General features: G+C 42.5%; 1 protein-coding gene and 1 non-coding gene across 3 annotated transcripts in view; both read right to left on the bottom strand.

Annotated features, from left to right (window-relative positions):
* Positions 1–14,494, bottom strand: part of KCNJ15 (potassium inwardly rectifying channel subfamily J member 15) — a 45,779-nt gene that overhangs the window by 7,272 nt on the left and 24,013 nt on the right. For both annotated transcript variants that reach the window (XM_047719932.1, XM_047719929.1), the window contains exon 2: positions 693–786. The gene's annotated coding sequence lies outside the window, so the exon portion shown is untranslated. The remainder of the gene's footprint in view (positions 1–692; positions 787–14,494) is intronic.
* Positions 11,034–11,176, bottom strand: LOC125089433 (U4 spliceosomal RNA). The gene has a single exon (XR_007123951.1). It is a non-coding gene; the product is annotated as a U4 spliceosomal RNA (small nuclear RNA).

The raw sequence follows: 14,494 nt of genomic DNA on the forward strand, positions 1-14,494 counted from the left end.
GAAGAAAAATCCAGGATATACCTGACGAGCATGGGCTTTATCAGCTCCTCAGCAGCAATTCTCAGGAACTAAGAGGAAAGTGCCCACCACGAAAGCTTGGGAACAAAACGCCATGCCGCCATGCCCGAACGCCTAGTCAAGCTCAGAGCAGGAGCAACACCAAAAACAAATGCAGCTTATGTACAAGTAAACACATGCACTTTACAAAGAGAGAGACAAACTGCTAGGGGAAAGTGCATGCCATTCAATCCATGGAAATAAAAACAGAGGCTTAACTTTTCAAGTGTGAGTGACACACAAGTGTCCTGCGGGCATGAGAGCAAAGCTCCAAGCTCAGCTGTCTGCCAGATTCTGGAAAACTTGGCCCTGTTTACACGAAAGCAATGCCATGAAGCTTCTGTTCTAACCTCTCTTTAAAAGGGACAATGTGCCAGGCTTGGGATGAGCTGGATCTTTTCCCTCTTTCTGCTGAAAGCTCTTTTGTTGCATTTCTGCATGTCTGGTGTTGGAGGTAAGGACGCCAATAGCTACCCAAGATTGGTGGTCTTAAAGGGGGAACAAGACCCAGAGCCTCTGGAGCAGAGGTCTCGGTTTTAGTATCCGTCTGCGGAAGAGTGGCTGGTGGACCACATTAAAGGGTAAACACCTTTTCCCTCCCTCTCAACACCCTGTGCCCTCAGACTCTTTACTACCTTGTCACTCCCTCAGCAGGTCAGAAGGCGTCTTCTTCAAGGCAGGTGGGGTGTCCTTGCTCTCCTTCACCCACCTGGCTACCATGGGATTCTGCTGCCTGAAAGAAAGAGGGACGTGTGGAGTTCACAGGTGTTTACAAAGAGACTGACCCAGTGAAACTGAACCTTAACCGTCCCCCCCGCACCCCCAGTGCTAGGGCCCTAGCATCCACCTTCCAATCCCTGATAATCTGGCATGGTGCCCAGAATAGACTAATGGCTCAAGAATTGTTTTAAGAATTAAATTGAAGTCCCACCCATAGCCCTCCCTATAGAATTCCCACCCTCTGGAGGGAGCTCGATAGTAAAACACCCTGGAAAGAGTGGGTTAACTCACCCCCATTGAGGCCCACTATCAACTGACCGGCAAACAGGGAGGCAGGAAGGGGAAGTGCAGAGGAAGTAAACAGTGAGCATTGGAAGGGAAGAGTCTAGAATATTTTTACCGCCTGTGGAAATGCATTATTACTGTTGAGTCACAGAGCATCAGAGCTGAAACGATTGTCAAACCCGAGGCATCTGACACACAGTTTTCAAACAAAGAGATAGACCTGGGAGGTTGGAGTGACTGGTCTGCATCACAAAGATGGTTCAAGGCAGGAAGAACAAGGTCCAGTCTTTAAAAGCCAGACCAGCACGCCAGAGTTCTTGTCAGTACACCACAACTGCCTCTTTAGCCTCCAGGACTTAATGTAATCTGTTCTAAATCCAAAAGGTTGTTTCGTCTCCTGCTTTTCTGGAGTACTTCCTCCTAAGACAGATATCTGTAGATCTCCGCACATTTTTGTCTGTCTTACACCCAGGGGTATACATACCCTCCGTACTTCCTTTCTGATCCACCAGTTATTGTAAATAGTTTACAATAAGTGCTCTCTGATCGTGCCAAGAGTGCCTGTTACCAACCTGGGTAGCCTCTCACACACTTGATTCCCACAGTGTGTTCACAGTGTTTGGCCAATGATCTCTTATGCATTTGCATCTGCATCTATTACCACGGTAATCACCATCTGTGAAGACCCAGCATGGCCTTCTTTGTACCCATCAATCTTACCTATATGTGTTATTATTTACATTTCATCTTACACTCTGAAGGTACAGTATTGTGTTCTTCAGCAGACTTCCTTCATGAAGTCCATTTCATTGTTCACACCACACTCATTTCATATAACTTTATGTCGCTGCCTTGGATTGTTTTCCTTAGTGATTCTGCAATCTACCGGGGTTCACTTCTAAAATGTTAAGAAATAAGAGCAGCTTTCAAAAGCGAAGGATAGAAAGAACACTGAAAGATATTCTCCTCTAAATTCCCCTGTCCTAATCCCACAAATAAGCACTGTTCCATACAAGCCAGTGTAGTTTTCTTTACCCTCTGGATATTGTATTTATTTCTCCAGTTTTCACTATATTGTTCCAACCTGTGGGTGGGATTGTAATCTTAGAACGGTGATATCTGTATTACAGTGAAGTCCTTGAAACTACTGAATGGAGAGGTCAACATTCCTCCCCTACTTCAAGCCAATAACACACACACACACACACACACACACACACACACAGACACAGAATGAAGTCATTTATTGCCTGTGCTGTGGAGCATTTGTTTTCTGGAGATAAAGGAAAGGAAAACATAGTTTTGAAACAGATCTAAACAGTAGGTACATTGAAAAGGGTATTTAGCTATATGAAGAACTACACTTTCAGTCTTGGGGACAAAACAGTGAGAATAGAAAAATGAAAGGGAGCTCCCATCATTTCCTTAGAGAGGAAAAATTCTATCAAAGCAAGAGGGTCCTATGAGAATGGATGATCAAAGAAATCAGCCACACTGACCTGGGACATTCTGTCTTATCAGGCAGAAATCAATTTACAAATGACCCAGGAAGCCACTGACCAATTAGAAGAAATATACATGCAAATAATCATGAATAGAGTCAGAATAGAGTTGGAAGTGGTCTGATGTGGGAAAGATGCAGATGAATAATAACAATAACAAAATAAAGATTGAGATATTATAATTATCATCATCATCATCAATAGATAAGCCTACAACACCGTGTGCAGCCATTGTGCAGTGCCCTCCATGCACGAACTTAATTAACCCTCATGCCAACTGCAAGAGGCAAATGCCATCGCTAACCCCATGAGGAAAACACAGGCACCAAGAGGTTAAGCGACTCACCCAGGCTCTTAACAGCTGGCATGTGGTAGCAGTGCCCCTGTGAAGCCCCCATGCCTGCACTCTCTGCCCCCTTGAGAAAGTGCTGAAGCTTCAGCTGCATCAGAATCACTGGGAAGGGTCAGAGTTTCTCGTTTCAGTAGGTTTGGGACAGATCCCAAGAACTTGCACATCTAACAGCTTGCAGGTGATGCTGCTGCTCCAGGAACACACACACTGAAAACTACCACACTGTGATATACGACTCAAATAATATCAAGAGATTTTCCCCTCTTGAGAAGAACCCTTGTCCCCTCATTGTCCCCGAGCATTCTAAAATAACACTGTTGCACAAAGGTACTAAAACGCCTGGTTGTTCACTTTCAGAAATGTCCTGTCTCTACCATCCTCATAGGTGAATGCCAACTACCTAGTGGGCCAGTAGTAAGTATTGATTTTTTAAAGCATTAAAAAATGATTTCCCCCACTCTTAGTTGGTACAACCCACTGATTCCTTCTAAAAACTTAGTGCTCTGTTGAGTCAAATTTTGGGAGTTTTTAATTTGCCCATCATGATAAAAAAAATCATTCTGTGTTTCCTGGTAGGCAAAAATAAAACTAACTTCCATCTACAGAAAAATTGCTAATAAGAAAATAGGGAGGCAGCAGAGCCTGTCAGCCAAAGCTCAAGTGACGTTATCCCACCTACTTGCAAAGGGGTAGGGAGGCATGAAGTAATGAAATCCAAATCAAACTCTAACTTTGGATTTCCAGAATTGCAATTTGAGGGGACCTGACTTTAAAGCTCTGTCAAAACAGCTTTTTGTAAGAAAAGTTGCTTCAAAAGTTTTCTTGGATATCAAGTATTTCTAACAAAACAGTTTTTGCATGATCTGTCTCTTGGCTATGAATCTAAAATACCTGGATTAAATTTCACTTTAAGGAACCATGGGTTTAACTAGTAAGTAGAAAAAAGAAATGCTCGACAAGAATGTACTTGGGGTTCACTGAACTCAAAAGGTTTAAAAATATTTGAAAATAAAATCCATGAGGCTTGGCTCTCCTTTCTTTGGATCCTGTGACTGTGACCACACAAATACATGTGCTGGGACCTTTGGCTCTGGCCTCATGCCATACTCTTCCCTGCCCTTCAAAGCAGTCTACAGCTCTCTTCAGTGGCTGGTCTGACTGTTCTTAATGCAGTCATCAACTCCATCCATGTCAGCTGAGGACACGGTTGACTTTGCCCAGGTGGCCTCAGAAAGGGGCATGTCTACCGAAAAACAAGAATGTGGACAAAGTTGACTCTCAGCAGATTCCGAAGGGTGGCTCTTTGGTTCTTCTCTGTCAAGGAAATGACTCTTTTCTTCTGCAAACCCATTTTTCCCATCAGTCCATTGAGGACTGAGATGGCTGAGAGGAATGACAGCTTCTGGGAAGCTGTGGAATTGTTCCTTCTTGTCCACAAGAATCTTAATGATCTGAAGGGAAGCACCAGCTGAGATGATGGGAAATTTGCTACTGAGTTTCTTCTATCTTGCTCTGTGTTTTGATGTTAAGAACATGGATCCTAACTGACAAAGCGAGGGTCATTGTTGGTTGTTGTAGCCGATTGTGGCTTCCAGGTGTTTCTGCTTTTCTCTGCTGGGTCCATCTACAAGGAACCCTTCCTTGTTCCTAGGGGTGAAGGGGTGGGCAATCTGTTTTCATCCTTTTTGTCAGATGTAGTCATGTGACTGTGTCGGCTAATAGGGTGTGAGCTGAAGTGACTCACGCCACACCTGAACAGAGGTGTCAGACTTGTGGCAGGGTCTCAGGTGGTTTCAGATGGGCTGTTCCTTCTTCTGGGGAATGGGGAGAGGGAGGCACCTGAAGGTGAGCTGTAGCTGAGCCAAAGCTGACTTGCAACACAAACGACAAAAAAAAATGGTTGTCACTGGATTCTTGGAAGTGATTGTTACTGAGGAAAAAATCTAGTGAAAGCCTGACCACAGGGACACCCTTACTACATGATTTTGTGTCTTAGGGTTATATGCCTGATCTAAAAGTTACTGTATTTTAAAGGAAATATGGAAAATCTCAAAATACCCTAATGTAAACTTTAAATGTTGGTCTATGGCTAAACACTAAATAGAAAAAGAAACCCAAATCTAACAAGATTCAAGTAGGGAGAAGGATCTGCCTGACCTCTAAGACACCATAGGAAAAGCAAATAAATTATCTTTAAATTGCTTCTAAATCAACATCTGTGTTTATATTGACAAGACAACTTTTCAGGGTGAGATAGAAGGGCCTTAGATGTCATCACTCTAATATTCTATTGAACAAGAGGACTTTAGTTAAGGCAAGGAGAAACACACATTATCATTATATGAGTGACAGCTTTCATTCGGGAAGGGGATACTTAAAAGGAACTCCCCAAAGCAGTTACAGACAATATGGTATTTCATTCTTTCTACCTTGTGAAGAAAGTATTTTCTCAATTTTCTAAATGAGGAAATGAAGCCTAGAGAGATGAGATAATTCACACATGTTCATAGAGTTAGTCCATGGAAGACCTTGTTGGCAAGACAGATCTGTCTGTCTCTATAGCTGTGTTCCTATCTAGCCACTGTGCCCCTTGGTCATCAAATTCAACTAACAAAAAGCATCTCTACTCATGATGAACTTTGATGCAGGATGAGGTAAGTTCCTGTTCACTCCATGTGAGTACCCATTACAGAATAAATAGTTATATTTTCTTTATTGTTGCTACTATGCCAGACCTTATAGAGGTATCATCTATTAATTCTCACATCGATTCTGAAAGAGATATTGCTAATTTTTGAGGATTCCAGGTTAGGAAACTATGATACAGCACAAGGATTTTTTGAGCCTATACTCCATGTCTCTAATCTCTAAACCATGACTTCTCTAACTTCAAAGGGCATCAGAATCTCCCAGAGGTCTTGGACATGAGTGGGCCCCACCCAGAGTTTCTGATTCAGTAGGTCTGGAGTAGAGTCTGAGAATCTGCATTTCTAATGTGTTTCCAGGGGATGCTGACCCTGCTGCTATTGGGAACACTCTTTGAGAGCATGATCTGCACTATGCACCACTTAATGAATTATAAAAATACGCAGAAATTCACAAGCACATAAATTGGGTTGTCACCAAGTTCAGTCTCATTTCTTTCAAAGAAATGGGCCCTTTGGTGTAAGAAAAAAGAGAAAGTCAATGGGGTTAAATATACAAGTAGGATAGATGTCTGGTAGGGTTTTCGATTGCCAGAAGTGTTTTAGGGGATAGAAGTTCAGGCACATTATTGTGGGGAGAAAATGAGAAATTTGGGGGAAAAGGAAAAGTTTCTTCCCTGGATGGTGGGTATCATCCTAGAGTGGATTTTAGGGTTCACTGGCCAAGAAAGTCAGAGGCCTAAGGAGTGAACCTGGACTCTCTCACCAAGGGAGCTGGAGCTGGAGGGTCTTAGCTGTCCTTTATTAAGTCTCCCCCCAGGTGTGTGGTACAGGCATTCCACAAATAAAGGGATTTGTACTCTGGTGATTTGGGGACACTTTGCCTATGAAACATCCTAACAGCTCACAGTCCGCACCCACTAGAGATGGACGCCTCCTGGTTGTATATTGCAGGGTCTGGGAAGTCCTGCACAACGATACCTGGCACTTACATAACATTGGAGAACACTTTGGGGAGTGCTGATCCAGTCTAAACTCTGCACTTTTTACCTGGAAGAAAAGAGGACCAAAAAGTTGTGTGACTTGTTCAAGGTCACTGTAATAGTGGCAGGATTGGGGGAGGAAGCAAGGCTCTGTGCTTCTCAGTCCATTGGACAGGCAGGTATCTGTGTTTGTCGTCATGAAATATCTTGAAATGAGCTCTCCATCTCACTGGATACTGATGACAGGGTATCATAGAGAGGGTGAACCTTTCTCCCCAACAACTGCAGCATCAGCACCACTTAGAAGCTCATTTAAAATGCTAATTCTTAAGTTTCACACTTCAGCTATTGAATTAGAAGTTTTGCAGATGCTGCCCAAAACCTGTCTTAAAAAGAGCCCAACTGCCCAAAGGATTATGTGGCCAGAGTTTGTCAGTGATGCCTTGGTGGGTTGGCAAGGTCTTCCTTTGGAAACCAAGGAATATTCCTTTAAAGACAAATCCCACATTTTGCATTGCATGTGAGTGTCTGATGATCCAATTTGCCTCTGTGGTCAAATATTTAGCCTTTTCTCTATGTTTCCATTCCATTATTATTGTTTCAAATTCCATAAGTACTAAAAAAAATCCGTTTCCATCTCTAAATGTGGTTTTCATCGTTATACCCTTTCTTCCTCAATGCAGATTCTTTTCTTAAATTTTTTTTTTTTTAATTCTGTAGAACATCAACCTTTCTCTACTCGGCAAAAACAAGTTTAAACAGACGCAGGGTTCAACAGGAGACTCATTTTCCATTTTCCATGGCAAAGAATCTGAGCCCTGGAATAAGGCAGAGGTATCATTTGCAGAATATTTTTGTAAAGACAGTTTAATTTCAAGCCCTTTATTTGTGAAAGAGCTGGCTAACCTAAATGAAACATTGTACATCTGTCTGTTGTTACAAGTGACCAACTTCAGCTGAACGTTATTACTTAATAACAGCTAACTTTCCTATAGAGTAAGAATGTGCAGCAGCTAAACAGCAAATGGAAATTTCCTTTGGTTTACCACCCTTGATCTCTCTGTGCTCCAACATGTGAAGAACTTGGGTAATAAGCATACTCTCCCCTCTAATCACAGCATGGCTTGGACATGCATTGTTGTGGAATGACTGGTAAAACAGGAAAATTTATGTCTGAGGGGAAAAAAAAAAAACCAAAGCGAATTGTGTTGCATTAGCTGCTCTAACAACATTGCCCCCGATTTTCTCATCAGGGAAGAGATTTCTTTAACCAGCTCACGGACACTTACTATTCTTGTCTGGATTAGTTCAAATGTAACACAGAGAAGGTGGCTCAGCATTGTCCCCTTCAGATTTTAGATAAGGAGAAGAAAAGGCAGAGCATTTGTGTTTGTTTGAATGTAACCTGGAATGAAGCAGAACAGAAGGCATCTGTTTTTGCAGACAGTGCTTGTAGAGAAACAAGTATTTTGTTTGGTGTATTCTGTTTAATAAAACTCAAATTGAGCATAGTTGGAGCATTAAAAGAGGAAGAGAAAAACGGGAAGCAAGCCAGGATATTCTTTTTCCCGAACCGCTTGAGACGAGAGCACTGTGCTATTACAATGTATCATTATATAATTTGAAAAATTTCAAGTTGATCTTCCCCTTAATAAATCTCTCAGTCACCAAGACACTGGATTGACCACCTTTAACCTCTCACGTCTTGCTTTGCCTCACATTTATATTTTTACTCTAATAAAGGCATAGAAATATAGAAAGAGTATCACATTATAAATACACATACCGGTTTCAGGCTGGCTTGTCTTTCCGGCTGCAAGCTGACTACTTTTTCTTCTGCTTAGAATTAATTTGGAATTGTTGGTCTCTATCAATTGATGATTAATGGCCTTTGTTGTGATTCACCTGGACACGAGAGTGGAATTCTTGTCCTTGTTGATTTCCATGCTTATTATTATCATGATTGGAACCTCGTCTCAGAAAAAGGATATTTGGACTTTTGCTTGATTTGGAACCAGGTTATTTAACAATGGGACGAGTGTCAAAAGGTTTTGAAATTCAGTTTCACTGTCGATCTAAACTTGAACCTAATTCTCTGATAGAGAAACTGGATATTGCAGTATCGCAAGGGGACACAGTTTATACCCAGATTCTTGGATTTGTGGTCAGTTACTTAAAGAGCTGGTCATATTTCTGAGTTGTCTCCTGGCCCCAGAGTTGAAAACATAGATGCTTATTATGATCACTGAGTGATAATAAGAAAATCTCAAGCTTCAAAATCCAGCCCAATTTTCATGTTTTTCGGGTTGCTAGATAAAATATGAGATGCCCAGTCAAAACTGAATTTCAGATGGACAACCAATAATTTTCTGGCATAACTATGGCGCATGCAATATTTGCTATGTACTTATACTATAAATTATTCATTTTTATCTGAAGTTCATTTATATGTACTATGTAGATATAGTATAAAGGAGACCTACGTATTTTTAAAGACTTTATTTATTTATTTATTTATTTATCAGAGAGAGAGAGAGAGAGAGAGAGAGAGAACGAGTGCACAAATAGGGGGAGCAGTAGGCAGAGTGAGAAGCAGGCTCCCTGCAAAGCAGGGAGCCTGATGCAAAACTTGATCCCAGGACTCTGGGATCGAGACCTGAGCCGAAGGCAGACACTTAACCCACTGAGCCACCCAGGGGTCCCAAGGAGAATCATATTTTTATTTACTGAATCTGGCATCCCTAGGGAGGAGCAAATGATGCTCTCAAGAGGAGCTCAGGAGGTCAAAAAATTTAAGGACAAGGTTTCATATACTGATAACGTTCTCAGGAGAACAACCACCCAGACTCTCCCAGTACCAGGAACCCTGAAGACAAATGTAATCATTGTGGGATGAGAGTGTGGCCATTTCATGCATGGCTCACCAGAGCAGTAGGAAAGTCTAGCTAACTAGTCTCATTTTTAATCTTTCAGTTCTGAGGTCCTTGACCATTTTTGTGTTGTGGTCCTTTGGGTCGGACTGCCTTCTCCGAATGGGTTTAAATACACAGAAATAAGGTAAAGAAAATTATAGAAGACACCAAGAATGTTAAAACACACTCATTAAAACATTAAAAAAAACTGAGCTTCTTTTTAAAGCATTAATTAATAAGCACTGACATTTTGAAGGTGTACTGAAGTGAAACCTTATTTCAATGTATCTGAAACAAATGCACTGTGAAGTGGAAAACCATGATTCCTGCTCTGACCAAGTCACAGCTGGGACTGGTAGGATTACGGTGTGTTCCCCATTCATAGTAATATATACATATATATATATATAATTTTAGTTGTCGGTGATTGACAACAAACTGCTCCTCCCCCTGCCCCAGTCTAGGTCATGGATACTCCTGAATTCTGCCCCTAATCTCTCCAGGCTCCATGGACCTGGGTTTAAACGCTGTTGTGAATGAGGCTCTGAAAAGCAGTGCTTTTGATTCTGTCACAGAAGTAAGGCCAACATCTTGAATCCCTCTTGCCTGATTTCCCCATAGATACCCTTAACATTTTTAGAAATCCTTGTCTCTTTTAGAAGAATAGTTGGGATCCCTAATAATTAGAACCACAGTTCATTCTTTTCCAGCATGCTGTCACTGCACAGTTAGTGTTGGCAGTGACCTTGCATGGGTCCATGGGGACTGGAACAACAGTACCCATGGGGAGACATCCCAACACCCACTACTTGGAAGCAACAGTACAGTTTCTTCTTACACTGGAAACAAAGGAGGAAAAGACAGCTCAGATGCACACACAGCCCTCTGTCTTCAGAGCCTGACACATTGCACTTCTCAGAATTGTGAAGCTGGATTTTTACCACAAGTATGCTGTTCAGATGCACCCAGCTTTATCTTACTGTGATTTCCTCCTCATTCTTACCAGGAAGAAAGAAAACTCATCTACGGAGTAGTCACCCCGAGAACACTCCTCTTTATAAATCCTCCAGCGGCCCTCACTGCTGACAGGACCAGTCTTGCACACCTCTGCAAAGCTAAAGGCTCGATTAAGCCTGGGCTCTTGTTCCCTTCAGGATGTAGTCTGGGTGCATACTTGCCTATTCCCTGTGTGCTTAATGTCCTCTGAGCTCCTTGTCTTGGACAAGCCATTCCTTCCTAAAGGTTCTCTTTCCCCCTTCTCCGTTAACTCCCACCTCTACTTTAAAAGTGAGGTTGAAAATTACTTTCTCTGTACTTGGGGTGGGGGGAGCCTTTCTTCAGAAGCACCATAAAGTTTAAGAGTACAGAGTCCTGCTTCTGTTAGTAGTAGCTGTGGGACATTCGACAACTTACTTAACCCCGTGGCGCCTCAGTTTCTCACCTGCAGAAACTGACAAGAACTCTTACCCATGAAAGGGTACTGTGAGTTATAATACATAAAGCACCACAATGCTCTGCCTGCTCACACTAATTATTGTATAAAAGCTATTATCATTATGTGTTTGCAAGGAACAAAACATACAAAATATGACAACAAAAGGAATTATGTTTAACAAAGATAACAGCAGAAGGTTAACATTTTGGTTATAGAAATTTCTATTAGCAATAATCGCGCCTCGGATAAACCTCATTGGCTACGATACTGCCACTGTGCAAAGCTGGTTATAGAAATTTCTTGTGAGCTAATAAAAAAACATTGCCCACCATACAGCAACCTTTATAAACATACACCTCAAAAAGGTTAAAAAGCTGAAAATTCTAAAGATACTTCAGTGGTTGTTCATTTGCACATCAAGAGACTATTGAGAACCTGTTAGTGCTAAGCCCTGTATGGGGTGATGGAAATCCAGCAGTGAATAAGACCAACTTGGTCCTTGCTTTTGTGTAGTTTATAGTAGAGCAGGAAAGGGAGGTATTAAAGAAATCATTAGGTGAATTTTTAAAGGTATTCGTGGGAAGAATTATGGAGAGATTCAAGCATGGATTAGAGAATCGAACATGGGGTATATGATACATCTCAGTCTGGGGCCCCGGGAAGAGACTAAGGTGGAGACAGAAAGAATGTGGAGCACTAGGCAGGGAAAGAGGTGGACTGGAAGTGAGATGAGTGTTCTGGACAGAGGGACACACGGTGTTTGCGAAGGCCCCATGCAACACAGAGCTCCCACCTTCTACGAAGTAGGGAAGGATGTTGCATAGGGAGAGTAGAGCAGGATCAGGCAGGAGCTTGGGGCAAAGCCATGCCATGAAGGGCTTGGGGAACTCCTTGAGGACGATCACCTCCATCCTAGGGGAACTAGAAGCATCTCAGGATTTTAATCAAGGAAGAGAGGATCAGACTTGTTTTTAAGTCTTCATTTCTGGGGCACCTGGGTGGCTCAGTCAGTTAAGCATCTGCCTTCAACTCAGGTCATGATCTCAGGATCCTGGGATCAAGACCCACGTTGGACTCCCTGCTCAGCTGGGGAGCCTGCTTCTCCCTGTGTCTGCTATTCCCTCTGCCTGCTGCTCCCTGCCTTATGCTCTTTCTCTCTCTGACAAACAAATAAATAAAATCTTTAAAAAATAAATTCATTGTTTCTGACACAATATGCTGAATGAAGTGGAAGGAGGTAAGCATAGATGCCGGCAGTCTGGCTGGCTGGTGCTTTGCAATCCAAAAGGGAGGTCCCGATGCACGGACAAGGACAGCCTCTGTGGACTGAGAGGAGCCAGGGGCTCTGAGTCACCTGTTCCAGATAGTAAATAGATGTCTTTAACAGGTGCGTGGGGGGGCGGGGGCGGATGAGGTCTCCAAAATGGCTTCTGACGTCCTGGCATGAAAATGAGGTGGATGAGATGGGGGTGGGGAGGGGGTTAAAGTGCACATATGGTTTCATACAACACTGGATCTAACTCTGGAATTTAAAAATCATTATGTCCTCAGATCCCCATGCTGTTCCAACACTTTGCTATTATATGTGTGCGGAGCTCACTCTGGCACACAATCTCAAGACAGGAGGAGGATCCAGAAGCACCAGGGGTGAGGTCTGAGGGAGAGCTCTGGGGGATGCAAAGGACAGGTCTAAGCAGAGATAAGACCTGGGGTCTGGGCTGATATTCAAAAGACAGGGCTGGGCAGGAGGGCTGCCTTTATGTTGAAGGTGGCAAATGAAATTTGAAACCGGTAAGTGGATGAGATACACCCAGACAAGGGTTGTGGGAGAAGCAGTCCCAGCCTGAGCCTTGGGCAGCCCCGGTGCCTGGCAAAGTAGGCGACCTGGGAGCCACGGGTCTAAGAAACACAAGTCTTCACTGGTCAGGTCATCAAAGATTTTTAAAGATGTGTCAAGGGTCTATACTACAAACACGCAGAGATGAATGGCTTCATAAGCAGCTTCTGAGGCCGTCATTTGCCAGAGAGTCTTCTGGTGCCAACTGACAGAATGTTCAAGGTTTAAACTTATTTCTTTAGGCTGTTTGACCCAGCAACTTTACTTCTAAGAGTTAATAATAAGTGTGCATTGGGATTATGTACAAGCACGCCTTCCACACTAGTTGTAATATTGAAACATTCAAATCAACCTGCATCACCAATAAGGTAGAAATGATTTTAAATTTATAAAACATTTATAAGCCAAAATATTGTACAGTCTTTAAAAACCCTGTCAAAGTGCTTAATGTGTTCAGTTAAAAACAGGTATTTGATAAAGCTGGACACACAGTGTTCTTGGCTCCATGTTTCCCTCTCCAGGGAAGATTAAGATAATATGCCTCTAAAATGTTAATAGCAGTTATCTCTTGAAGGGGAAACAAAATTAGGAAGGTTTTTCAACCACATTTTCCATTTTTATGGAGTTAATCTGAAAATTCAATTTCCCTAGTACAGACCATTCCCAAACATTCCAGATTTTACTGTAATGGAGAAGTACTTACTGTGCCCTACTGAGAAACTTTCCACACACTGCTGTGGCCAAACCGTATGAAATAATTTACTCTCAGAGACATTTAGAATGTACCACTCCAAGAACCTACTGTTCATTAAATATTCAGGGTCATTATCTCATGTCAACTTAAGGCTTCCTTTAACTGAGTGGATTAGAAGAGTTTGCATTTCACTCAGAAGGTGTGTTGATAAAGCAGGTGTCTTCCCCATTGCCTTTGTTCAGGCAGGTCCCTTTACCCCAAAATCCTTTTTTTGTGCCCTGTGCCTGGCAACCTCCTATTCATCCCTCAAGGCCCAGCTCAAACATCACCTCCTTCAGCTTCTGGGGAGAGTTTGTCTTGCTCCAGAAGAAACTGCCTTTTGCCATTGTTCCCACCTCATGATAACATTTAAGTGTTGCTATAGTGATGTGTTTGTGACCTCTGTTTCTCCTTAAACCAGGCTCGGTGTTAACTCATCATATATATATATATATATATATATATATATATATATATATATATATACACACACACACACACACACACACACACACACACGCATACATATACATATATATGTATATGTGTATATATATATGTTTGAGAGAGAGTGAGAGCTAGAGAGAGAGAGAGCACACACAGAAGGAGAGGGGAGAGATAAGTAGGCTCCCCACTAAGCAAGGAACCCAATGTGGGATTCGATCCAGGCCCCCGGGATCATGACCTGAGCCAAAGGCAGACACTTAACCAGCTGAGCCACCCAGGCATCCTGTTAATTCATCTTTTAACCCTAATGCCAACACAAGTTCTGCCACACAGTTAGGGACTTCATGTCTGAGGGAAGAACGGGGAGGACAAAGATGTCAAGCAAGGGCACTCCCAGCTGTCCAGGTTTAGTATCCAATGACTCATTTAAAGATATGTGAACCGATGCTGTAGGTCGGAGGGGAGGCCAGTCCAGAGCGAGATGCCTCAGAAAGGAGAGGGGTACAAATACGCCACTGACTTAGATCACAACCAGAAATGAAGGTTGAGGCTTTCTATTTTGAGTCCTAGCTCAAAGACTATCCTG

The sequence above is a fragment of the Lutra lutra genome, chromosome 1, assembly GCF_902655055.1.
Source record: "Lutra lutra chromosome 1, mLutLut1.2, whole genome shotgun sequence".
NCBI classification, from domain to species: Eukaryota; Metazoa; Chordata; class Mammalia; order Carnivora; family Mustelidae; genus Lutra; species Lutra lutra.